Here is a 25,905-nt window from a genome sequence, read left to right as displayed (position 1 = left end):
AAGTGGCTTAATTCCCACAATGTTCTGTTCTTCCTATCTGTCATGGCATCATAAGTCTGCATCTTTTTTTGGAGTGGGACTGCATCACCCTTTCCAGTAGAAACCATAGATTTGTCTAAGCCCTAAATCAGAGGTGCTCAACCTTTTGGTCCCATGGGCCAGATTACTGGCCTGGAGCCTATCTTCAGGCTGGATCAAGCCATCTGCAGGTTGGACTGGGCCTTGAGGCTTAGGGTCCTCTCCCTCCCAGTCTCTCCTACACCAAGATTCGGCACTAGGCCCCAGCACCACCCCCACCCAGCCCTGCACGCTGGAATCAACTGCTGGATCCAGCGTGTAGGCCGCAAGGGTCCCCATGCCCCTGGAGATTTGGCAGCAGGAGAGCACTGTCACTGCTTTCCCACCACCAAATTTCCAGACCCATGAAGAGTCCCTTGGGCCAGATAACACACTGACCCTAAATCATTCCTTTACAAAATGAAGCAGTGGATCATTCCTCTTTTGTAATGAGAGAGTTGGTGGCAGTGCCTTTTGTTGTCAGCAATTAAAACATTTACCAGAGTATGAAAGACTTGGGTTAATGCATTCTTCAGCCTGAAGGGAATCAGATTCACATTACTTACCTTCCAAGCCAGGTTGCTGGGTGGTCTGGAAGCTCCAACCCTACTGCTGAAGCTGTGGCACCAAATTCAGAATCTATTGGGCCCTGGCTGCAAATGGAAGCTTAACTCGCCAATCCCATGATTAGGGCACTCACCAGGAAGGTAGGAAACATGAGTTCTTGATCCCTGCTCCAAAGTCTGCTTCTGTAAGTAACATCATTGAATGAAATGTGCATGAAGTCCTTAACAGGGCCTGGAATCCAGGTCTTCAGAATTTAACTCCTGAAATGTCACTCAAGGTGCAAGCTCTTTTAACTATCATGCATCTGCTTGTTGGAATGCATTACCTCTTGATAACAGGAAATCTGTACTTTCCCATTATTTAAGTCTACATTTAAGACTGATTTGTTTTCACTGACTTTTAAGTGACATTAGCTAATTATTAACTCTGCAGGATAGATTAAATTTTAATTTTAATGTCATTGTAAAACACCATGAGCTGCCTCAGCATGATAAGATGCTATAAAAGTTTAAACTGTTGTTATAAGTTAGCCACCTGTTCAAAACGTTAAAAATCTACACATTTAAATCAATCATACTGTGCTTGATGCCTTATCCAAGGCTAATGTTGATAAATTATACTCTATGCTGTACTTGATACAGATTCATTATTCTCCAGTATGGTAGATATATTGGGCTTTATTTTGTGGAGTTGTTATTTCACACTTCAGTATCATTTTTCAAAACCCTAACTATGCTTCATTGTATGTTTTTTCTCATGGGAAACTGCTCAAAGATTATTCAGGAGAAGCAGTGCCGTTTGAGGTGCAGTCCAAAGTAAGAGACATATGTTGAAAAGACACAAACTCATCAAAAGTTCCTAAAAGTATTGTGTGACTTGGCAGTCTTAAGCACAATTTGTGTAGTTGTTACCCTTGGTGGATAAAACCAAAATGGATGAGTCAAATACATTAAATTCTCTTACATTCCTACTTCAGAAGTGAAAGTATGACTGGAATTCAGGAGATCCAGGTTTGATTTCCAGTTCTGTTATAGCCATCCCATTTAGACTTCAGCAAATCATTTCAATTGTGGTCTTTATAAGAAGAAAAGGGTTACTACTGTCTTTTTCATCCTACAAAGATTGTGAGCACTTTGATACAGAGACTATATGCCCTACTAAAAATAGCAAAATTATTCTACATAGTGTACATAATGCAAGATAAGTGAGCGAGGGCTGTAGAATCAGGCTTTATATTTTAATATAGTACCTGGTACAAGATGCCCTGGTCCCTATTGAACCTTTCAGAAATTACAGTTTTAGGGTAAATTAAACCTGGTACTGAGTGTCACAACCCAAAGTTGTGATTTTTTGTTTGTGTGTGTGCTTCGGCACTGCTAAATTATTTCCCGCCAAATTTGTCGCTTTCTTTGCACGGTGGAGTTCTCTGCTGTTAGAGAACTCTGGTGCAACAGGGGATTTCCCGCCGAATTGCAGCTTCTTTGCAGGGTGCATCTCTTTCTTGCACTGGAGTGATACATGTTGCAAAGAAGTTCCCGCCATTTGTATTAGGGTCCACACCATGTTATTGGCCGACTCCTAATTTAGGCACATGTGGCGGCTAGCGATTGGCTTGCTAGCCGTATAAAAGGCTTGGGTAGTTTCCGCCCAAGCCGGAGGAGGGAGGAGAGAGAGAGATTCTGTGTGAAGATCTCCAAGCGCTGTGGACCCTCGTGGACCCGGCGCGCCTCCCCTAAGCAGGCAGAGAGAGGCAATAGAACCGAGCCTACGGAGCTTTCGCGTCTCGCCTCTCCCCGTCGCCGAGCGCAATCCTAGACGTATCCCTTTCTTGTAATTTCAGACCCCGCGGAGCCTAGCAAACTCCGGGGAAAACTTACCGGACCCACGGAGCCTGAATAACTCCGGGGAAACTTTCGAACCCAACTTAACCGGACCCGCGGAGCCTAGCAATCTCCATGGGAGCAATCGTTTTGTCAGAGTCCTCCAACAAGGGTTCAAGCGGGAGCTGTGCCTGGAAACTTATCCAGCCTACACTGATACCATCTTTGGGTGTAAGTAAACAATCTTTTCAATCAACCGTTACGCCTCCATGACTAATTCTAACTCACGTGCACAAGCCGCTTCGCAGTTTTCTCCCACCCCGCGTGCCTGGGCTGACGGCCACAGCCCGCGTGCACCGGAGATGGGTCCGGTACGACCCCGGTTCACCCCTGGCTTGCCCATGGCGGCCAGAATGGGATCAGAATCACCGTCGCGCATGGCGATGAGGGCAGGATCGGGGCCTGGCCCGCACACTGAGTAGAAGATCAGGGAACAAACAGTTTTGTGTTCTGATACCTGCTGCTGGGGTTATCTTTGTGGTTTTTTAGCACATGACTGTTAAATTTGACTCCCACCAGCCGTTACAAACCTCTAAACCTGGAAATATGCTAATAAGTTCACTCCAGGGTCATCCCCAATCACCAGGCAGCTCTCAAGCGTGTCACAGACCAAGGTTAGGAAACCTTTCCATCAAGAAGAAAAGCCCAGAGCCTCCTCACAGGTTCAGAAACATTTGTGAGCAGAAGTGAGTGGGCAAGGCATGCTCAGTACCAAACCAGCTGCAGCCTACTGTGAGTGAAGCCACATCCTTAAAATGTTTAGAGGTTGTTCAGGAACTGAGTGTTATGTGCATGAGCAGTTTAGAGTTAAATTATGCCTATAATATGCTAAAGCTCTATTTTGACATATGTAGGAAGATTTTTTTTCTTAGTACAACTAAGGTCATAGGCATTTTAAAAATATTACAGCAGCCATTTTGTATACATTTCTGGTGTTTACAAGCCTTTCACTAATCAGTTTAACCATGAGAAAAGGGAATACAGTTTGGCAGTGTTTCTCCAGGTAAGTAGAGAGCAGTGGTGGATCTGATCTGTGGAGGCATTCACATGGCTCACAGGGTTTCCCACAGGTCTAAAAATTCAGCAGTACAGTGAGTGGTGGCAGCATTAATTACCATGGCTCCTGGAGCCATGGCAATTAAAGCTGCCACCACTTGTCCTGCTGCTGTATTTCTGGACTTGAGGGGAATGCTGCAGGTTGGATCCAGAGTGCAGAGCTCTTTCATCTGCCTCGTCGGGTCATAAATTTAGTTTAATTTAATTTATCAGCTGCTGTGGCTGTGAAAGCCACGTCAATTAATGCTGCCACTGTCAAAGTCCAGGTTTGAGGGCCACATGGACTGGCCCTTTGCCACACATCTGGACTATGGGACCAGATGGGTGGGGCACCACTGTTATAGAGCACTAGCATATTGCCCATCAAGAATGACGGAGGGGAGGCGGGTGGAGATGCAGCCCTGTGTCTGGCCCCGCACCTTGCCCCTCCCACTGCTCCTTATCCAGCCCTGATGCCCCCGCTGCCACTTCTGGTCTGGCTCTGTTCCACCCCCACCCACCCCTGGCACTGATCCCACTATCCCCCTCCCCGCTCTTTGGGTCTGACCCCGCTCCTCCCCTCACACTGCATTGGGTCTGACCCCACTCCACTCCTCTTCCCCACTTTGGGTCCAGGCCCACTCCCCTCACTTCCCTCCTCCTGCCACTTTGGGTCCAACCCCAATTCCTCCCTCCCCACAGCCACTTTGTGTCTAAACCCGCTCCACCCCTTCCCCCACTCTGCTCTGGGTCCAACCCCACTCCATCCCCTCCCCCCTACCACTTAGGGTTCGACCCTTCTCCCCCCTCCCTGCTGCTGCTTTAGGTCTGACCCTGCTCTCTCACCTCTCCTGCACCACTTCAGTCTGACCCCATTCCACCCCCCTCCCCCCTGCCTCTCCAGGTCCGCCTGACTTGCATCTGCTTGCCTCTCCGCACCCCTCCCTCTCTTCTTTCCTCCGTCCTGCCTGCGGCCTCCCCCTTCCCGCCAGCTGTTCTGGGGAGGCATCCAGGCCAGGCAGCAGGGGACCCTGCACTGTGATCTCCCGCTTCACCCTCCAGCAGGGAGGTGGGGGGGAAACTTCCCTGTCAGCGGTGCAAAGTTGGGCCCGCACAGCCCGGGCCACACAGCCAATCATTGCCTGCCTTCTTGGCAGGGCATGCACAGTTGAATGGAAGTGTTACAGACAGACAGACACACACACACACACACACACACACAGACTAGACTAAACAGTCACCTTGCTGGGGTCACCTGATCCCCAGTTGTCTTTCCTGCTTGGTGCAGGGGGCTGGGCCCGATGATCTTCCACAGTCCCTTCCAACCTTACAATCTATGTATCCATGAATCTATGACTAAGCTTTTTATTATATTAGAATTCTGTCCCAACTTCTCTCAATTTTATATAAGTTACAATGGATAATACAATGATGAAAAACTATGACAATATAATGTAAACCTCCATCTACTCTTGCTTACAGATGTAACTTTATGGACGAAATCCATAAGAGAAAATAAGAACATACTGAATAGAAATGTAATGAAAGACTCCAATTCTGGACCCTTTTAAAAATTTGTTTCTTTTATATTTTCACAATTTCTCCACATGCAAACTTCTAACTCTCTCAAAGGTCATCCCAATTCTTTTTAAAGCATAATGAGCTCTTGTTTTAATAGCTACCTTCGGTTAATTTCTATACAGTCAAACATGAAAATCAAAAGAAACTACACAAGCTATAGTTTAGCTTGAAGACTCAAGCAGCAAGGATTAGGGCAGAACGACTGAGCATCGAAGTCCTGAGGCTCCTCCATTACCAGATGACTGTGAACGCTCTTTTTAGTTTATCAAAGACAGATCCATTTGCCATCCAAACTAGAGTCAAGTGAAGATGCATCATCAGCCCATTCTTTTTACCATTATCCTAGTTTTCATTAAGGACCACTGCCTTTCCAGAATTAATACCTAATATTGAATAGATGGAGAGCTCTTCAAACTGAAACATTTTAGCCCAAAAACTGAAGTAGTCTCAAGAACTATCCTTGACCTCCAATACACTGATGACTGCACCATCCCTCCATACACGTAGAAAAACATTACAGTATATATATTATGAAAAAAATTTCACAGATACACACACACACACACACACACACACACACACACGCACTAGCGGTGTTTCATTTTAATCATGGAGAAATGTAGATTTTGGGTTACTTTTCTTTAATCCAAAAATTGGGGATCTTTTTTATCAGAGAAAAACAGGATCCCTGCTGATAGTTTCATAGTTTCACAGTAGCTAGGGTCAGGAGGGACCTGAACAGATCATCTAGCCTGACCTCCTGGGTTCACAAGACCCCAGACAGGTGATCATCCAATCTCCTCTTGAATTTGCCCATGGTGGGGGCGAGGATCACTTCCCTGGGAAGCTGGTTCCAGATTTGGGTCACCCTAACTGTAAAATATTGCCTTCTGATCTCTAACCTAAACCTATTCTCCATCAGCTTTTTACCATTGTTCCTCATCACCCCAGGTGGTGCTGGGAAGAAAAGGGCTCTTCTTATTTGCTGATGATCTCCCCTGATGAGTTTGTAGGCAGCCACCAGGCCCCCGCTCAGCCTCCTCTTGCCGAGGCTGAACAGGTTCAGGTCCCTCAGTCTGTCCTCATAGGGCCTGTTCTGCTGCCCTCTCACCAAGCGGGTGGCCCTCCTCTGAACCCTCTCCAGGCTGGCCACATCCTTTTTAAAGTGCGGCGCCCAGAACTGGACGCAGTACTCCAACTGCGGCCTGACCACAGTCACATAGAGGGGGAGTATCACGTCTCTGGACCAGCTTGAGATGCATCTTTGGATGCATGACAAGGTATGGCTGGCCTTGCTAGCTACGGTCTGGCATTGGCGGCTCATATTTATCTTGGAGTCAATAATGACTCCAAGATCCCTGAGTGGCACCTAAACCTCAACCAAGCAGCAGCCCTCTTCAAAGTAGATTGTCTTGCCCTTGAAACAGAGAAGAGTGAGCAGAGGTAGGAAAAGGAGAGAAATCCCAGTGTGGCCCTTTGAGAACCTACCTGAAGGGGGGGGGCAGGGAGAGGAGGACAGTCCCTCTTTACTCTCCTGCCACAACTTGATTACAATGAAAAGAATAAGAAGGAGGCTCCAAAATTATGTTTTCTCCTTCCTTTCGATGAAACGTTCTTTACGGGAGTATTCCTTGAGACTCTACCTCCCTTACACCTCTTCCATACACCAACTGTACTGTTAAATCAGTGATGTCTTCCGACTTTGAGGCCTAAATGGCAACTTTCCTACTCAAACATATTTTTCTTCTTACTGTCCCTTTAAAGAGGCTGAGTGTATGGTGATTATGGTACCCACAGTTCTTTATCACTCATGACTCAGAATAGTTCTCTACTCATAATTAACAAGTGCTATGATAGTCCTGACTTCTCCTGTTCTTAAATATATAAATGAATTTGCAACAGAAACAAAAGCAAGAAAATATTTCTATCACCTCACAGTGCCCTATGTCTGGCACTATACGAGGATCCACTCTATGTGACTGATTCAATATCTGCCTCCTGATCCACAGCACCACAACTGTCAAAGAAAAGAGAAAACTTTCCAGGCTTACTCCCTTAGGGATGAAGACTCCTCCGAGTGTTATTCGACAAGTTCCTCTTGCAGGCAAACTCCAGCGCCTCCCTTCTTTGGCTCACTGGAGCTTGTTTTTTTTCTTTGGCTTTTCTTCCCGGCTCAACAGCATGGTCTTGGGGCTGGGTCAGAGTATGGGGGCCTTCCCAGCTACTGCCACCTTGCTCTGACTTCCAGCAGTCTCCTGCCACCTCTAATGCCCACCTTCCCTCCATCTCTGGGCACTGCCTATATACATCATTCCCTGCATGTCCTCCAACATGTAGGGAGTAAGAACTTTTAAACTAGCATCGGAGCAGTGCAGGCCACTTTAAGAACTCTACTCTGGACCCTACAGGTGAGGTAAACTCATCAATAGCCCTTCCCAGGCTACTTATGCTCCAGGTTTGTGGGCGATTTAGGTGAAGCCCACCACGTTCTCTCGCCAGGCATGGCGTTAGTTGCCCAGCCCAGTGACACACAGCCTATGGCCTACTCTTCCCCAAAGAAAGACCTGCAATAGCTACAGACAGATCTGTGACTCAAAGATTGTACTGTTAAGTCATCTCAAGACTATTCAGTGAGCCATGGTAGAGCTCAGCCTCGAATCAAGGGATTGCCACTGCTGCCACAGACTGAACATTGTGAGAGAACTTGAATTCAAAACCCAAACTTATCTTTTCTGTGAAATAGCTGTGTATGCAGCAAATACCTTGTGACACTCCCTGACCTCAAATGAGGCCTGCGTGCACCTCTAAGATATACTCCTGGGGTGCTCTCATACCTTCAGGGATGCCATTTTGCTTCAAATTTCTCTCTGCCACCTGCTGTTTGACCACTAAAAAAATAGCTGAGATGTGCCATAGGCCTGTGGCACCTTAGCTTTACCTGTCTCACCTAGGTCTTGTCAGCTCTTAGCAGAGAGGGGTTTTGCAAGCTAGAGAGATCACCTCCTTATCTGGTCATGGGCTTAGTAAAGATGTAGAGTAGACCTGTCTATATGGTCAAATGCTTGGGATCACTGTTGCAGGCCTTGTCTGCCTGGGATCACTGTTAAAACTGGTAATAAATGAGTTTAAAAGGTAAAATAAATATTTATTATGAAAACATGAGTAACCATAAGAAATCACAACCTTATGTGCAGATACTGGCAGAGTTATAACAATAATGAAACAGAAGACACCAAAATGATAGCCTGTTTTTATCCTGAGCCTTAAATCCAAGATGTAGTTCCTATCTAGCTCAAGAGATATTGCAGGCCTCCTGCAATTTCTCCTGCCAGTTTGCTTTACTCAACCTCCAGCCAAGGAACACTGTACTAGGAAACCATACTCTCAAGGCAGACAAAGCCATACTCTCAAGGCAGACTTAAGAACAGTTGTTTATTTGGTTATTCACATATGTCACCTTTTTGATTCTTGAGGGAGCCCACACTGTGCATATAACTTCTCGCCTCCCCTCCCCCCTCAAGATGTGCCTGTTTACTAGGAGCATATATTAATCCTTTCAGACATGAAGAATATTAATCGAATATACTGTATCTCTTCCCCCACTAGTTTGAATAGCCAGGTGTTATTCTTATTTTAATATGTAATTCACCATTGTCTGGACGGGACTGGTGCTTGTGCGTCACAGTGAAAGTAAACAACTCACGTCATATGTTAATTCTCAGCAATTACCTCTTCCTTATGTTCATGATATACCTATGGAAGTATGGTAGGTCAGTTTTGAAACTCTGTTCCCATAGGTTCACAGGCTATCATAAGTTTTGTAGATGAATCGACATGAGATGCTTTACTGTTAGACTAATTGACTGTGCAGTAAAGCATCATCATCTACACATGTGCACAGTAGATTAGTCTAATGTACTATTTTCTAGAAATCAGCACATTAAACTAATGCACCAAAGAGCACATGTAGATGCTGATTGTTCCCAGTGAGCCTAGGCAACAGGTGACCACAGGGGGTGAGGAGAACTGTCCCAGCTCAGCAAGATGCATCCCAATTTCCACAATGCCAGGAAAGCTGTCCTGCAGAGATTGGGACCAGCCCCCATGCCCCCTGCCAGCCTGGGGCTGGTACCTGGTGAAGCCCGGCACTCCCCCAGGCTGCTTCACGGGGGCAGAGAAGGGCAGAAGCTCCCATCAGAAGCAAAATTGCTACTAATGGGCACACTTTCCAATACATGAAGGGCCACAGTTTAATGCACCTGAAATTTCTGTTTAGAAAATTCAGGCACGTTAATCACACATGTAGATGTGCCTTGTAAGATGGGTCCACAAAGTATAGATTTAATAGACTGGCTTCATTCTTGACATTTAATTAGAAACTGCTGTTCTATTCTCCTACTCCCAAAAGGGAGGCTCTCCATCACTGAATATCTTCTGCATCTGTGTTTGGGGAAGCAAAACTCCCTAAAAGAGGATCAGAAGAGGCAACTATAAGGTTATACATTTCCTTCTGAAATCTGTTGGTCTAAGTACCTAGCTAGTTCACATGAATACAGATAATGAGCACAATTGAACATTATTTTCTGACTTAAGATGGAATAGTTTATATTCATAAGCTTCCTCCATTGTAATTATATGTGACTTCTTCATTTTGCAGCAGTCAAAGATCCAAATGCAATCAACAGCTTTCAGGCTACAAGGTAAATCCATACCTAATGAATAACGTTGGTTTGAAAGACTAGCAAAGGTCAGTAGGGAGTGAATTGCCCTACTCTGAGGCTGAAGATCACCGGCATACACTTTGTTCTGCCTAGTGCTGAAGAAGCCCTTGAAGCATAACCAGTTTCTCACTCCCCATCCAATAAAAGACTTTTACATTAGCCAAATATTCCTCCAGCCATGTTCTTCTCTAATGCGTATTTGCACACAAGGAGCCTTCAAGGAAGTTTGTTTTGTGATACGCATTGAGGTCACGTATCCTGCCTGTTCCCCAATTTGTACTCAAACTGATCTGTATTTTCTGAGATCCAAATATTCAGTGTATTTGTAAAGAACTTTGGGTTTACATGATTCAGTTGAAATGTAGTGATAATTATTGTTTTTCATTGACAGAAACATTCTTCCTTCAGTACTGTTCTTGTTTTATGTAAAAGCATACCTATCATCTTTAGGGGTTAATACAGACCATCAAAAGTCCTAAGACTGAATCAATTCAATGTTTCCAGGCTAATCTGAGCTGCATAGACTCAACTGATAAGCAAGTGAACAGGAATTGGTTTTTCATTCTGGAAATACATGCCTGCAATGGTCTGGGCCAGAAACGTGGTGGGGGGGAGGGGGTACTAGACCTCCCTGCTTGGCTGAAGCACACAGCGTAGGCCAAGGCTAGCCCACCCTCCCTATAGAAGGTGGGTGGAGCTTGTGAGGAAGGTACAAAGCATCCTGGGATGCTCAGGGACTGTGAGTTAACTTGAATCTGTAGGGGATCTGAGACAGAAGTTCAATAAACTAATGTAACCTAAATCAGTTAAGTCTGGTACTACATCCATCCAGGTTTATCTTAAACCAGTTTGGGCCATTTTGAAAGTGATTTATGTGCACTGAAATTCTGTTATTTTACAGATTTGAACTGGTTTCCAATCACTTATACTGGTTTATGCATAATTTTTTCCCTAGACTAGAATAGCAGTCAAATTTTAGAAGAAAAAGCATCTGTCATAACAAATTCAATGAGAAATCTTTATGAAAATTAATATGGCAGTATTTTTCCAAACAGAACTTTGGGATGATCAAAAATGATACCATTTTCTGTTAATATTTGCAGTGCATACCATGCAGAGATGAAAAAATGAGAATGTATATACAAAATGTACAACAGGGAGAAGAGACTGACATCATATATCTGGACTTTAAAAAAGCCTTTGATCTGGTGTCCCATGACCTTCTCATGGAAAATTGGCCAACTGTGGCCTCAGCTACATTACAGTCTGATGTCTGGGAAACTGGCTCTGAGGTTGGACCCAGAGAGTAGTGGTCGGTGGTAGCAAATCATTATGGCATGCCATGGCCAGTGGCATCCCCCAAGGCTCTGTCCTTGGACTGGCTCTCTTTAACATCTTTATCAATGATGTGGACATTGGAGTCAGAAGCGCACTGGCTAAGTTTGCTGATGACACTAAACTGTGGGGCATAGTATCCACACCTGTGGACATGCTAGTGATCCAGGCTGACTTGAATACACTTAGTAAGTGGGCAAATACAAACCTGAAAATGTTCAATACCGATAAATGTAAGGTTTTACATCTCAGGGGAAAAAAATCCGCAGCATACTTATAGGCTTGTCAGTGCTATGCTTGCTAGCACCACTTCTGAAAGAGACTTGGGGGTCATAATTGACCACAAGATGAACATGAGCCACCAATGCGATGTTGCAGCTGGCAAAGCAAACCAAACTCTGGCTTGCATCCATAGATGCTTCTTAAGTAAATCGCAGGTTGTCATCCTCCCACTGTACTCGGCCTTGGTGAGGCTGCAGCTGGAGTACTGCATCCAATCCTAGGCTCCTCAATTCAAGAAGGATGTTAAGAAAATTGAGAAAGTCCAGAGGAGAGCCACACACATGATCAGAGGGCAAGAGAATAGGCCTTATGAAAAGAGGCTGAGAGCCATGGGACTCTTCAGTCTGAAAAAGTGCAGGCTCAGGGTGGACCTGGTGGCTGCCTATAAGTACATAAGGGTGTACATCAGGATCTGGGAGAAAGTCTGTCTGTTCACCAGAGTGCCCCAAGGAAAAACAAGGACCAATGGTCATAAACTCCTACAAGACTGTTTTAGGCTGGACATAAAAAAAAATTATTTACTGTCCGAGCCCCCAGGACCTGGAATAGACTCCCTCCGGAAGTGGTGAAGGCACCTAATCTGGACTCATTCAAGAAATGTTTGGATGCTTATCTTGCTGGGATCCTTTGACACTAGCTGACTTCCTGCCCCTGGGGCAGGGGGCTGGACTTGATGGTCTTCAAGGTCCCTTGCAGCCCTAATGTCTATGTAATCTATGAAAATGTAGCAAACTTTGCAGTAAACTTTCTGGAAAATCATCCTACAGGAGCCTATGAAACTTCTGATATTTCCCCAGTTGCTAGATGAACTCACTCTTTCAAATAGCTAGATTGTTTGCTGGCTGCTTTTCCAGCAGCAAAGAATGAAATATAAATGAACCTGCATAACTAAAAGGTAGATTTAAAAACCTATAATTGATTTTTAAATTAAATTAAATTAGGGTCTCCCTCAAAGTAGAACTGTTCTTAGCTTAAATTAGGTGTCTACACTTTAAGATTTTTTTTGGTACAAATGTGATACCCTCAAACAAGAGCAACAAAATAATGGGGGTAGGTGGATTTTACCTTCAGGATGTGATGACTCCAGTCACATGGGTCCTCAAGAAACCTGTGGACCAGTGAGAAAAATAATCCATGCTGGATCAGAGGTTTTCAGGAAAAACAAGCTGTGTACATGCAGTTGGAGATCCTGGACTACATGCTGGAAATGGACTACAGAACCCTGGATTAACTGTAGGGGAGTGAGAACAATTGTAATCTAGTAACTTCAGCTGGCTATGTAGAAGAGTCAATATCTCTTCAGGCAGCAGTACAAAAAGCACAACAAATCCGATCTTAAACACAGAGCCTTAAGAGCAATGCTTAGAACAATGCTGCTGTTCTTTCCTGCTTCAAATCAGATGAAATAGGTGCGTGATAATGGATCCACTCTATGCATCAAAATGGGTACTCACACAAAAACATTGGTGCAAATAGATTAGCACACCAGAGACCTCATTGTAAATTCTAATCAGTATACTCTGGAAAAAAAAAAAAAGAAAAAAAATGGAGCAACCAGGCAAAAATATATTGACAATGAATTCTACCTCAGTTGATAAGTATGAGTGTGAGCAAGCATTCAAATGAGCAGCTGAATTTGGGTGGGTTAGTTTGACTGGCTGAAACCCCTACTCGTGAAGCACCATCCAAGTATTCAGCAGAAGCATACAGATAGCCTGCGCTGGTGAAAGCCTGCGGACAGGAATCCCCCGTGAAAAACCCAGAGTGCTCTGTGAGCTGCCTGGGCTGCTGAAGAGGTCTGAAAGCAACTGACAGGCAAGCTTCTTTGGCTAGATGTGATATCTTTTTATTAAATGCACTGCGTAGTTGGAAAAACATTATTTGCAAATTTTCAGGCACAAGCACCCTTCTTCAGACATAGGGAGTCTCTGCTGTTCTCTCCCTATGCCTGAAAAGGATGCTTGTGCCTGAAAGCTTACAAATAACTTTTTCCATGATTAAAATGAATATATATATATATCCATATATCCATGGTGTTTCATTTTAATCATGGGGAAATGTGGATTTGGGGTTACTTTTTTAAATCTGAAAATTGGGGATTTTATTTTTTTTATCAGAGCAAACCAGGATCCCTGGTCATCACCGAGCAGGTCCCACACATACAGCAGCAGGACATCAGTGTAAGACTACTCCTGACTCCATAGAAGTGAGTTGTTATGACTATCTGGAAGCTTATGACACCTGATAGCCTCCGTTCATTACCAAAGAGTTCACCATGGCCAGAGTGGCAGTCTAGAAGGTATGCTTGGGAAGCCAGAATGTGCTGGTGAAACACATTATTCACTTCAGTAACCTACATGAGGTCATCATTGGCTTCCTCTGGATGGGCTCCCACAATTGCATGGGGGCGATTGATGGCACAAACATTCCCATCCTGTGCCCACTACAATGCTCCATGGGACTTAATTAACCACAATGGCTTCTTCTTTATTGTGCTGCAGGTTGGCATTGCCCACCATGAACACTCACCCCATATGTTAGCCAATGGCTGAGCAGTGCCTACAATACCAGGGTCTTCTGCAACTCCACCTTCCCCCAGTTGGTGAAGCCCTCAACACCAAGGCTAGTGGAGTCTTCATCCAACCCCCTCATCAAGCTGATCTACCCTCTCCTCCCATAGCTCATGAAGGCCTGCAATGGGCACCTGGGCTGCAGGAAGGAACACTTCAACTGCTGCTTCAACAGGTCCTACATGATCATGCAGTGCACCTTTGGCACCTCAAAGTGTGCTGTGGACTCTAGGCATATACCTCAGCACAGCCAAGGAGTGCCATGCTTCATTGTCATTGCCAATAACCTCCACAATATCTATAAGGCCAGGAGAAGAATTCTTCCATGAGGCCTGAAAGAGGAGGTGTCAATCACTGTGAAAGAGTGGTGCATCAAACAAGTGCAGTGCTTAGAGAAAAGCCACAGCACACCCTTCCCATAGCATCCATGCCCAGGGAATATGAACTGGCAGAGAGTCTGGGTTAGAGAAGCCCCCCAAAATTATCTCCTGGCTGGCAAACCAAGATGCAAGACAGCACTTGGAGAAATAGGGCAGGAGAGGTTTGGGGAGCTGGAAGCCCTGACTGGCTGAACACCTGACTTGGCCCAAGGCACCTATGCACCTAGTGACTCCTGCCTCATCAAGCTTCACAGAATGCTCCTTTCCTGGGAGCATCATGATGGGTTCATGTCAAGGAAGCCCCAGTTGTCTGGATGCCAGATGGTGGAAACACGCACATGTGGGGCAACATGGTACTGGAAAAGACATTCCTCAGTTTACCTTTTATTATCAGCAAAACATACCTTTACTTAATAAACCCCTTTGAACAGCAACAAAAAAACCCTCCCTCTTTCCTTTGTGCAAAACTAGCAAACAGAATGGAAGAGAACTTACAGTAGATTAGGGATGTCTCGGTGTACATGGGGAATGAGTGATTCCCAGAGAACCTAGTTTTCTCTGATTAAAAAAAAAAAATCCCCAATTTTTGGATTAAAAAAGTAACTCAAAATCCATAATTTCCACAATTAAAATGAAACATCACAGATATATATATATATGTTTGTGGTGTTTCATTTTAATTATAGAAAAGGGTGGATTTGGGTTACTTTTAATCCTGAAAATTGGGTTTCTTTGTTTTTTTTTTTATTAAGAGAAAACCAGGATCCCTGATGATCCCCAATCAACTGTCCCCCTGAGAGGGCAGTGGCGGCGTTGGTTGAGGTGTAGGCTGGGGCAGAGTAGGAGCTGGTTCCACTACTGGGGCCACAGACTTTTCACAGTTTGCCAAAGGACCCTAATGTCCTTGCCCATGGACATGTGCCCACTCTGGGAACCCCAACTGTAGGATCCTTGACCCTGCTCAGGGGGTGCCTTGTTCCCTAAAAGCCCTGTAGGCCCCTCTCCCTTCTGAGGCTGGAGCAGTCCTGAGAACTAGTTCTACATTGCTAGAGACAAGTGTGGTGGGGGGAAGATTTTTGGGTCCCAAGCCCTGTCTCCAGGCTACTTCCCCATGGCAGGCTGATGTGATGGGGTGTAATCAGCTGCTTGAACTTGGTGGTTCCAAGACAGACTAAAACCTTGGCAGTCTTGAGAACACCAGCAGTTTCTCACATTTGCCTATTGAAGGACTGTCTCACTTTGGTGGGGTACCTGAATGAGGAGAGGTCATGAAGGGTGCGAAGAGACAAACTTGATGAAAGAGCACAGAGATTTTGAATGGCTGATGGTTCATCAGATCCTTCCTGTTCATCAATTAGATAAGGCTTGGGGCCTGGATAGTGCAATGACGGGCCCAAGGGCCAACCGTGGAGAAGACAAATCTCAAGAGCATGCCTTCTGGGAATGTCATGTTATGAAAAAGGTATGGACCAGAGTGGAATGCCTTCTTCTGATACTGGTGGAGATATGGACTGTGATCAAACAGATGGTGCTGTGGAGCAAGTTCCCACAAACTAGAAAAATTCATGCTAAAAGAAGATAGAAATTGATATTTTGTTTTAACAATATAATTTGGAAAATGAGAGATTTGGCTGTATATAGACATGTTGAACTATTGATTAAAGCTATTCTAAAGATAGGGCTGAACAAGTTAAGCTGTAGTAAACAAAGGAACAAGAAGAATCAGGAGAAGGAAAGTGAGTGGCAGAGGCCAAGTGGTCAGTTTTGTTGTAATAAACTTTACACCTAATATGGAATGAACAGGACTCAGGGCACTTTTTCTTGTGCACATTTTTGGCTAACACACTTTTGTGTTAATTTTTTTGTGCCAATGAATTATTTTTTGTCTGTTTTGTTTAAGTGAGGGGTGATGCCTGAATGTTAAATGTAATGGGTTATTGGGTGTAGTGGAAACTTTCTGTTAAAAGACAAAAAAATATTTTATTTTTGATATGACATACAACAACAATAATAATAATGCTGTCTCTCTGTTGTTGTATCCTGATCCTAGATTTGACTGCCCATCACTTACTCTGCTCAGACTTTGACCTCTGACTCATGACTTGGATTATTTGGAACTTGTTCCACCCAGACACTTGCCCTGGCTTGCTCCCTGCCCTTGCTCTGCCTGTCATTTCAGCTTTAATTTGGACTCTGACCCTCTGGCTTCAACTCAGCTATTCTTCAGACCCCCGACTACTGGTTCACACTAGCCACTAGTCAGATAACCTATGACTTTGTGTACAACAGGAAGCTGATTTTCTACCCAGGGTAAAAGCACCCTGTTTTCATTCCTGTTCCACAGTGCAGCAGCATTATTAGTATTACTATTCAGATAACTAAGGAAATTAATTTACTTAATGACTCATTGCTCTTCACTGAACAGTAATCATTGTCTCTCCTTTTAATGGTCTTAATGTTCCACTAATCAAGTTTACCATTCTTAGGATGATTTTGCAGTCTGTTCCTAGACTCTCTACTCCTATTTCACAGCCCTAGAAACACTTTAGCTCTCTTCAGAATCATAAATTCACCTGTGGAGATGAGTCTTCAGCAGCAACTAGGGTTTTAGCTTCAGTTAAGCAGGAAAGGGAGGTTGAGTCAGATGAAAATTAAGCTCTGTCCCTGGCCCATGCAGCCATAACTGTAAGAATATTATCATTATTATCATTATTATTATTATTATTATTATTATGCCTTTCAAAACTAAGGTGCATATTATATACTAGAATGCACTGTATGTAAGAAAATGCATTACTTTCATATGCAACATTAATTCCATATGTTTGAACTTTATAAAAAAATATCAACATGATTTTATTTTGCTTTCTGGATATTTTTATCTATAAATGCCATTTTAATTACTAAAACTTAATGAAGTCTAAATCTTTACTCTGTACTTCAATTTAAACTATCTGAAATTCAATGGGAAACCTGGTGTGGTTAATTGATCAATTAAAATTAAGTAAGTGATGTGTATTTTATACTATATACATTTCACATAGAGATAGGTATGAATTTTATGTGGGACTGCCTTGCTTCTTTTATGCAAAAAAATATTTATATAGCACAAGTAGCTGAGTCTTTTTTTCTTTTTAGGTTTTCAGGATCACCATATTCCTAATGTATACACTGTATCATTTGAGAATCCTTAATCATCCCCAGAATTATATATAGATCTCATAAACTGTGAATAAGCTTCAAAATCTCAGGGAGTCTTAGCTTGCAGGGATTCCTGTTGAAGATATGAGGAGGAAATTCTGCTTTTTTACAAAGTAATAGAATTCTTGAGTCAGGTTTGTAATGGCCTGGTAGAGTGTCTCAAATGGTAATGTCTAGAAACAACACACTTGTCTCTGGAATTTGCACGAAAACATTTCAGAGCTGGAGGAAAACAACAAAAATAAAACTGCAATGTTCAAGTACTTCTTATTGTAAGTGATGGTAGTAAGAGAAAATATATTATCAGCACAGCTGCACCAACTGAATTCACATGAAAAGAGGGGAAATTTCTGTTTTTAATGCCGATTTTAAAAAAGCCTGGATATAAAGTCACATTTTAATTTCGATAATTGCCCAGAACATGAGGCTTGCAGGAAATACAAATGAACAGACCAAATTAATAATTTACTTTAGTGTTAATTTAAAAATGCCTTTAATATATTTATTTCATTATGATTAAATGTAACTATGTATAGTCTGTTAGTGACCATAGTAAAAAATGGTTGCATTATTTTGTTGAAAGCATATCCTGGATTTCTACATGAGAACATCCTCTCTGTTTGTAGGCAGCAATTAAAGAATGGATATTCAAAGGGGTCAGCAGCTATATATTCGTGTATATACACCATCCAGTGATAAAAGTTGAGAAACAGCTGCGTTACTAATTGAGTTTTCTCATTTGGTAGGATTCTATTTAGCTTTTGACATTTCTAAGAATTCTAAAGAAAAATTTTGATGGCTAAAGGATTTCTGATGTTTGAGCCATCTCTATGAATAGTCACGTGGTGCTCAGATAAAATCTTCTATCTTCATAATGAGAAGAAAAAGAAAGTCTAACCAAGAAGGGTCTTTTCCTCATTACTCCTTATGGTGTTATGTAGCTAGGTCTCCTGATATTTAAAGGAAAGTCACTTGAAGGCTACATAGGAGGCCAGTGAACCATGGGGTGAAGAGGAGAAAGGTCTAGAAGACCTAGGATACTGAAATATTCTGACTTTCTGGTGCAAGCATGCTCAGAGCAATCAATTATCATTTTCATCATACCATTTCTAGAACAGTTAGGGATAAAAAAACTAGCAGCTTGTTCCAGCCCTGGTGGTTCATGAAATCTTAAATATAAAATCATATTATTCTGATTTGACTTCCCAACATCACATACTTCAGATATGACCAGATTTAAAAGGCTGCTATTTTGAACTTTCTCTCAATAGAACACCACCCACCAGCCTGAAAGTGTGGATGTACTACTTCAAATGATGAGGAGGTATATCCTTTCTGGTTTGTACATTTCTAGCATCCTGGCCTGTGTCCTAGTGAGATCACTCTGGGATTTGCTCGATAAACAAAAAGACAAGAAAGAGACAATTCTTTCTAATTTATGGTATTGTACTAACAACTAGCATACTAAGCATGCAGTTAGCATAAGCAGAGAGTGCTACCCATGTTGATTATACATGAGCAGAACTTCTGACAAAGAATCTCTGTAGGCACATCTATATGTGCTATTAATGTGAAGCAATAAACTTTGGTGCCCAGATGCTGTATTTACACATGGGCCCAGGATCTCTGCTCATTGAGCCAGGTTGGAACATCTCCAGCTGGCAGGGGGCCTGAAGTATCATCCTGCCAGCCCATGGCTGCTTTGACCTGGTTCAACCTGCTGTGGAGGGGCTGGCTGGGGCACGCAGTACTTCAGTGCCAGGTAGCCCCCGTACTGAAGCAGTCTCAGCCAGACCTGTTAGCATATACATGTGCATTGTGGCATACTAAATAATGCCACTGCAGAACAGTACTTGTGTTTACAAGTACTATAGAATAGTACTTGTGTTTACAAGTACTATCCTATGGTGACTTTTATTAGTTTACGTGCCCTAATTGGATCACACATGTAGACACTGAGACATTTACTGTAAAGCTAAGTAGTCAGCTCTGCAGTACATCTCATGTAGACATGCCCAGTTAGTGCCACACAAGAATTCTCCAAATAATATTTAATAATGGTTTAACAGGAATTGAAACTCCTGTCCATATGTGAAAGACCAAGGTTCTCTTCCCAGTTCTGATATGCAACTTTGGGCTACGCCTTGGTCTCAGCACTTCCCCAGCTATAAAACAGGGATATTTATCTTTTTATAAAATGCACTGACATCTGCAGATGAAAAGCATTATAGAAACACTAAATATTATAATTAACATGGTCTTTGATGTCAAGCTTCTACTTTGAATGAAAATAAGAACAAAGCTTCTTGGTATGTGTGTGTGTGTTTTGGGGGAGGTAGGGGTTGGTTTTTGTTCACTAACTTCCTATTTTCCTTCTATTTTAGATATGTACGTGATTTACCAATTAAGTTGTAATCTGTTTCTCCAGTATTTTCTTTCTTATTAAGTAACAAAGGTTGCAATTTCCTGGGTTTTTTTTCCTTTCCTTTCTTTCTTAGAGAGCAATGTCAAATAACAGTTTAATGAGTATCTTACTTTCTAAGACCTTTGCCTGACCCAGAAGCTATGTATCACCAATTAGAAGTGTGCATTTGTAAATTGGATGCATGCACGCATGAAGAAAATATACAGGACTTGATTGCAGTTAAGCTCCTGTGTGAAAACAAGGTTTGAAAAGTCAACTGGATAATGTCTATGCTATGAAACTCTAGGGGAAAAAATATTTCATTTGCTGGTTGTTTTTCTTCCCTCTTCTCCTCCTCCTCCTCCTTTGTTTCTCCAATGTTCAAGCAAGTATTCAGATGGCATAAATATCTGGTTTGATGGTTGCTTGTTTATTATAAGATCTATTTTTCCCTTCATATCAGGAATGCTTTATGTAAGGTCTGGAAGCAGAGAAAATAGTCATACCATGTTATTTTTGGAATGATTCAAACTTTCATCTTTTATGGGACTCCAGATATAAGGAATATCTATTGAGAAGGATTGCAAATACTGTAGTATTAAGATGCAGGGAGTATTTGTGATAAAACCAAACCAACAGGGGAATGTCAGGAAGCAGGGTAGGCCACAGCTTCCTGGCCTTATATTAGTACAATATGTCATATGCTGTTTTATGCTATCATATCTCCATTCTCTAAATAGACCCATAACCCACTGCTGAACCTAACACTGCTAATTGAAACTTCTCTATGTGGTTTTCAACAAAATAAGAGTCAGAAAGAAAGAGAGAGAGCATCTACACATGAAATTAAGGTGAAGAAATAAAATTACAGAAATGTTTACTACAGCTGTTTGAGCTGTAGTAAACTGCACCTGGGACAGCAGCAGTTTGATCCAGGGCAGAGCAGAGCCATACTGGCAGGGGGCATAGGGGGTCAGCCCTGGGCTCTGACGCTAAGTACAGACAGTCAAAAAGCCTGAGGCTGAATTGACTCAGTCTTTGCAGGTTAGTCTAAGCTGAAAAGATTGATCCAATAAGCAAATGAACAGACATTCACTTTTGATTCAGGAAATGCAGCCACATGCTTCTAGTGGCTCAAGCCAGAAGCCAGGAGGTGCTAGAGCACTGATCACTGACATTTATCCAGCATGGGCTCTATGTTACTTTCCTCTTCCTGCTGCCCCCACGGTCTCTGGGATTTGCAGTCCAGACTCAGCAACAGAAATCTGAAGGGTTACTCATCACTTTCTCTTCTTGCTTCCAGGTGCCTCTGGGATTTGTAGTCCACAGTCACAGCCAGCAGTAAGTTTTGGGCAGGGCAGGCCTATACTTGGGGGAAGGAAAGTTTAACTCCCCTCCCTAGCCCTAGACCTCAGGTGGGGTTTGCCTGGGCAGGGCAGTGAGGCCAGTGAGCCAGCCAGTGAGGCCAGTAAGCCAGAGGTGCAGGGCCTGCTTTGCTCTCTGAAACAGGCAGCACAGCACAGCTGAGCCCAAGGCTGCAAAATGCTGGGATGCTGGGTGACTCCGTTTTAACTTGAACCAGGAAGTAGTCTGGGACAAAAGTTTCATAAACAAATTTGACCTAAAGCAATTTAGTCTGATAATGCATTCAAGCAGGTTTATCCTAAACCAGTTCTAGCCATTTTGAAACTGGTTTATGTGCATTGAACTTCTGTTCTGTTACAGATTTAAACTAATTTCCAATCACTTAAACCAGTTTATGTGTAACTTCCCTCCATAGCCTGAGTGGCAGCATCAGGGGATAGAGGGGCTATGGGGTGTCAGAGCCTAGTGGTTGAGTGCCTCGGCACAGTGGAACTTTCTAGCACAAGGCACGGTGAAATTTTGTACGAGGGAATTTCTCGGCAAGGTGGAGAGCCCCAGCGTGGAAAGGTTCCTGCTACTCATATGCAAATTCACACATTACTATTGGCTGGTTCTAAATTATTCCTACGTGGAGACTAGCAATTGGCTCGCTAGCCGTATAAAAGGTTGGAGCAGTTTCCGCCCAAGTTGGAGAACTCCACACCCATCTCGGAGTGAACGTGGCGGACTGATCAACCGCCGACGACTCCCCATCGCCGACCGTCCCCAATGTACCCCCATGTCCTGCATGCTCATGTTCAAACCCGTTAGAAAGATATCTTGTCTTATCAGAGCTCCTCGGTTAAACTGAAACTGAACTGAAGTTTGAAGTTAACTTTCTTCCTACTCTGTACATCTCGACAGTGTAAGTAAAGCCACCTTTGTTTGAACCAGTACACGTTTGTGCCTAATTCTACTCCAGCGGTCGAAAGTACCCATCTGTACATGCCGGGTTTGTGGCCACAACCCAGCTGACCCTTTCCCGGATCCCCCTCGGCCCCCACGTGGCGTCACGAACAGGATCAGGATCAGGATCAGGATTGGGGACAGGATCAGGATTGGAATTTGAGGAAGACCTGATGGAGTTAGAATTAGTTAGAGGCTGCCCCTGGCGTAGTGGGAGACGCCGCGTGTCGAACGCCGTAGAACTAGGCGCCCACATCGCCTATCATCAGGCAGGCAGAATAAGCGAAAGGTGCGTCAGCGGCTACCTTTCGCTGAAGGGGGAAGAAGAAGATTCAGAAGAATGGGAAGCACATCTACACCCCGGAGCGTTCGGGTGTGTGATGAGCAGTGAGCGGGTCTTGTTTAAGCCCCGGGAGGAAGGGGGCACCGCATCCTTCGCCAGATTCGAGCCGAGCGAAATGAGCCCGACCCTCAGCCAGGAGTTTGCCCGCTGTACGCGACTCGTGCGGGAGGGTAGAGAACCGACGCCGACCGACCAGTTCAGTCCCCCAGCCCTGGAGTTTGGGTTGAAGGGCTGCAAGGTTCTTTCCAAGCTTCGCGAAGGTCTAGAGGCGGAGGAACGTGCCACAGACAAGGAGAGAATGTTGAGTGTACTGTTCCGCGCTGTAACAACTTTGCTGCAGAAGAATGCAGATTTGGAAGCCCAACTGCTCGCAGCCGTTCAGGCGGCTAAAGAAGCAGCAGTAGAGAAAAGCCCTGAGTCGATGCCACTCCAAGATGGTGCCGAGGAAGGAGCGAGCTGCCCTGAGAACCCAGAAGAGAAGGGCGGAGCTTCAGGAGAATCGGCAGGAATCCGCCCAGCAACCCTGCCCACTGAGGTGACGTCGTTCCTGGCAGCCCTGCCTCCTTACCACGGGGAGGGGGCATCGAGTGGAGGGTTACATCCGCCCCTCCCACCACATACAGCAACAGCTCTGACAGCAGCTTGTTCTGCAGTGACAGTCACCCGAGTAACTAATGCACAGGGTACAGTCCGCACCACCTATCACGCCCGCACTTGGACAGAGTTACAGGAACTATGTAAAGAATCAAAGATAAAGCCTGAAGAGACTCTAGCCGTGTGGTTAGGACGTCTGGTCGTGGGATTCGGATCCGACTTGTTAGACTTAGAAGAGGCTACTTTCCTAACCTGACAAGCCTCGTGGAGTGGAAGGCACGCCACCGACATGGACCTAGTGATGTGCAACGTTCATTGGCCCATTCCACTTCCAGCGCTTGTCGCGGGCCAGGTCGATCACAAATCCCAAGTGTGGCATGACGGCCGCCCATCGAAGGTCAGCGCAGAGCAGATTCTACTGGAGATAATAGGAAGCTCATATTGTTCCTGGAACTCCCGAGAGCACACGCTGGGACTGACACCGCCCCAGCAGCAAGGACCATGGCCTCACCGCCACTGCGAAACCTGGGAACTGTTCCAGTGACTTTCAATGGTGTAGAAGCCTGTGTTGAAGTTTATGGAGGAAGAAACGCCACCATCCTTCAAATCCTCCTCGGCCCACTAGCTGGCCAACCTGCGAGTGGTCTTTTGCGACAACTCCCGAGGTTACAGGCCCTCATGAAGTCGGACGCAAAAATCTCTAGTGACTTGGGGCGAACAAAGCACCTGCCACGAAGAACGCCAGAGGAAAGGATCATGTTTGGATTCCTCCTACATCATTCTAGGCTCACGAAGTGGCAGCTACGAATCCTGGGAGACGCGGGCCAATGGTACCTGGCTTATGAACTAGGTTTCCAGTATCCAAAACAGTCAGACGACGACTCCAGGACGTTCTCATCTCACTGAGCACGGACAAGACCACGCAGCGTCTGTGCATGGATCGTCATCCGTGACAGTGCATCTGCGGGTGTGCGAGAGTCATCCAGAGCCGAGTCGTGTCCGAGCACCTGTATTGTGTGCTTTGGAAAAAGTGGGACGCCGCAAAAAAAAAAAAAAATCTGATTGGCTGTTCCGTTGCACGCACAGCTCCATATAGATATTGTAATATAAGTTAATTAACTGTTCAAAGAATTCTTTCTTTGCAGTGTTTTGTCCGAGGCTCGGGATACGTGTCAGAGGCGGACCCAGAGAGAGAGGTGGAGAAGACGGAGAGGCTTGACTTCGCCATGACACCTATTGAACTCCTTGTGATTGAACTTTTTGTGACTAATGTACTTATGTGTGTTTGTGTTTGTATTGGTTATTATTTGATTCGATCCATTGAGGACGAACTTTTTTCGTTGTATGTTTTTGTATATAACCGGTTACCTTATGAACCCCCCCTGAGAGGAACGACGATTTAGACGATGTGCATGTGCTCCAATTTCCAGCTGTGCCATTGGCAAGGGGGCATGTCAGAGCCTAGTGGTTGAGTGCCTCGGCACAGTGGAACTTTCTAGCACAAGGCACGGTGAGATTTTGTACGAGGGAATTTCTCGGCACGGTGGAGAGCCCAGGCGTGGAAAGGTTCCCGCTACTCATATGCAAATTCACACATTACTATTGGCCGGTTCTAAATTATTCCTACGGGGCGACTAGCAATAGGCTCGCTAGCCGTATAAAAGGTTGGAGCAGCTTCCACCCAAGTTGGAGAACTCCGCACCCATCTCGGAGTGAACATGGTGGACTGATCAACCGCTGATGACTCCCCATCGCCGACCGTTCCCGACATACCCCCGTGTCCTACATGCTCGTGTTCAAACCCATTAGAAAGATATCTCGTCTTATCAGAGCTCCTCGGTTAAACTGAAACTGAACTGAAGTTTGAAGTTAACTTTCTTCCTACTCTGTACATCTCGACAGTGTAAGTAAAGCCATCTTTGTTTGAACCAGTACGCGTTTGTGCCTAATTCTACTCCAGCGGTCGAAAGTACCCATCTGTACGTGCTGGGTTTGTGGCCACAACCCAGCCGACCCTTTCCCGGATCCCCCTCAGCCCCAACATGGGGCACGAAGGTGCCCACCCTGCAGAGCCATGTGGCTAGGCAGCAGGCAGGAATTTGGCCCCTGCCCGGTCACCATCTGCAAATGTGTTTCAGGGCTGTAAATGACCCTACCATAAGATAGTACTGTTTCAGACAGTGCTATCTTACAGCACAATTAGTTTAGTGTGCATAAATACTAGTACACATGTAGACGGTGACCCTTTACTCCATAGCTAATTAGTCTGCTATGCAGCCAAATGCATGTGTAGAGGCACCCATTGAGAATTAAGTCTGGGTAAAACTGTGAAATCCAAATACGGCAGCAAAATTCTAAAGGCATCCCCTCAAATAAGTTTAAGGGCTGCATCTGGATGATCAGATTCTGAATGCTTCTGGTTGTAATCCAAGTCAGACTGGAGACTCAGCCACTAATTAGATTTAAAGACATATAAAGCTCATCTCCAGATTAGATTCAGAATTAACAGTAATTCTTGACTCCCTGCAGAAAACTAAGAACAATTCTAAATCCTCTCCAGGGCTAAATTCAAAAGCAAATGCTGTTTATAATACTAAACCTCACCCAGAGGGGCAGTAGGAGATACCAAAGCTAAATTTGTAGGA

The sequence above is a fragment of the Alligator mississippiensis genome, chromosome 1, assembly GCF_030867095.1.
Source record: "Alligator mississippiensis isolate rAllMis1 chromosome 1, rAllMis1, whole genome shotgun sequence".
NCBI classification, from domain to species: Eukaryota; Metazoa; Chordata; order Crocodylia; family Alligatoridae; genus Alligator; species Alligator mississippiensis.
Note: the sequence above shows the minus strand (reverse complement) of the source record.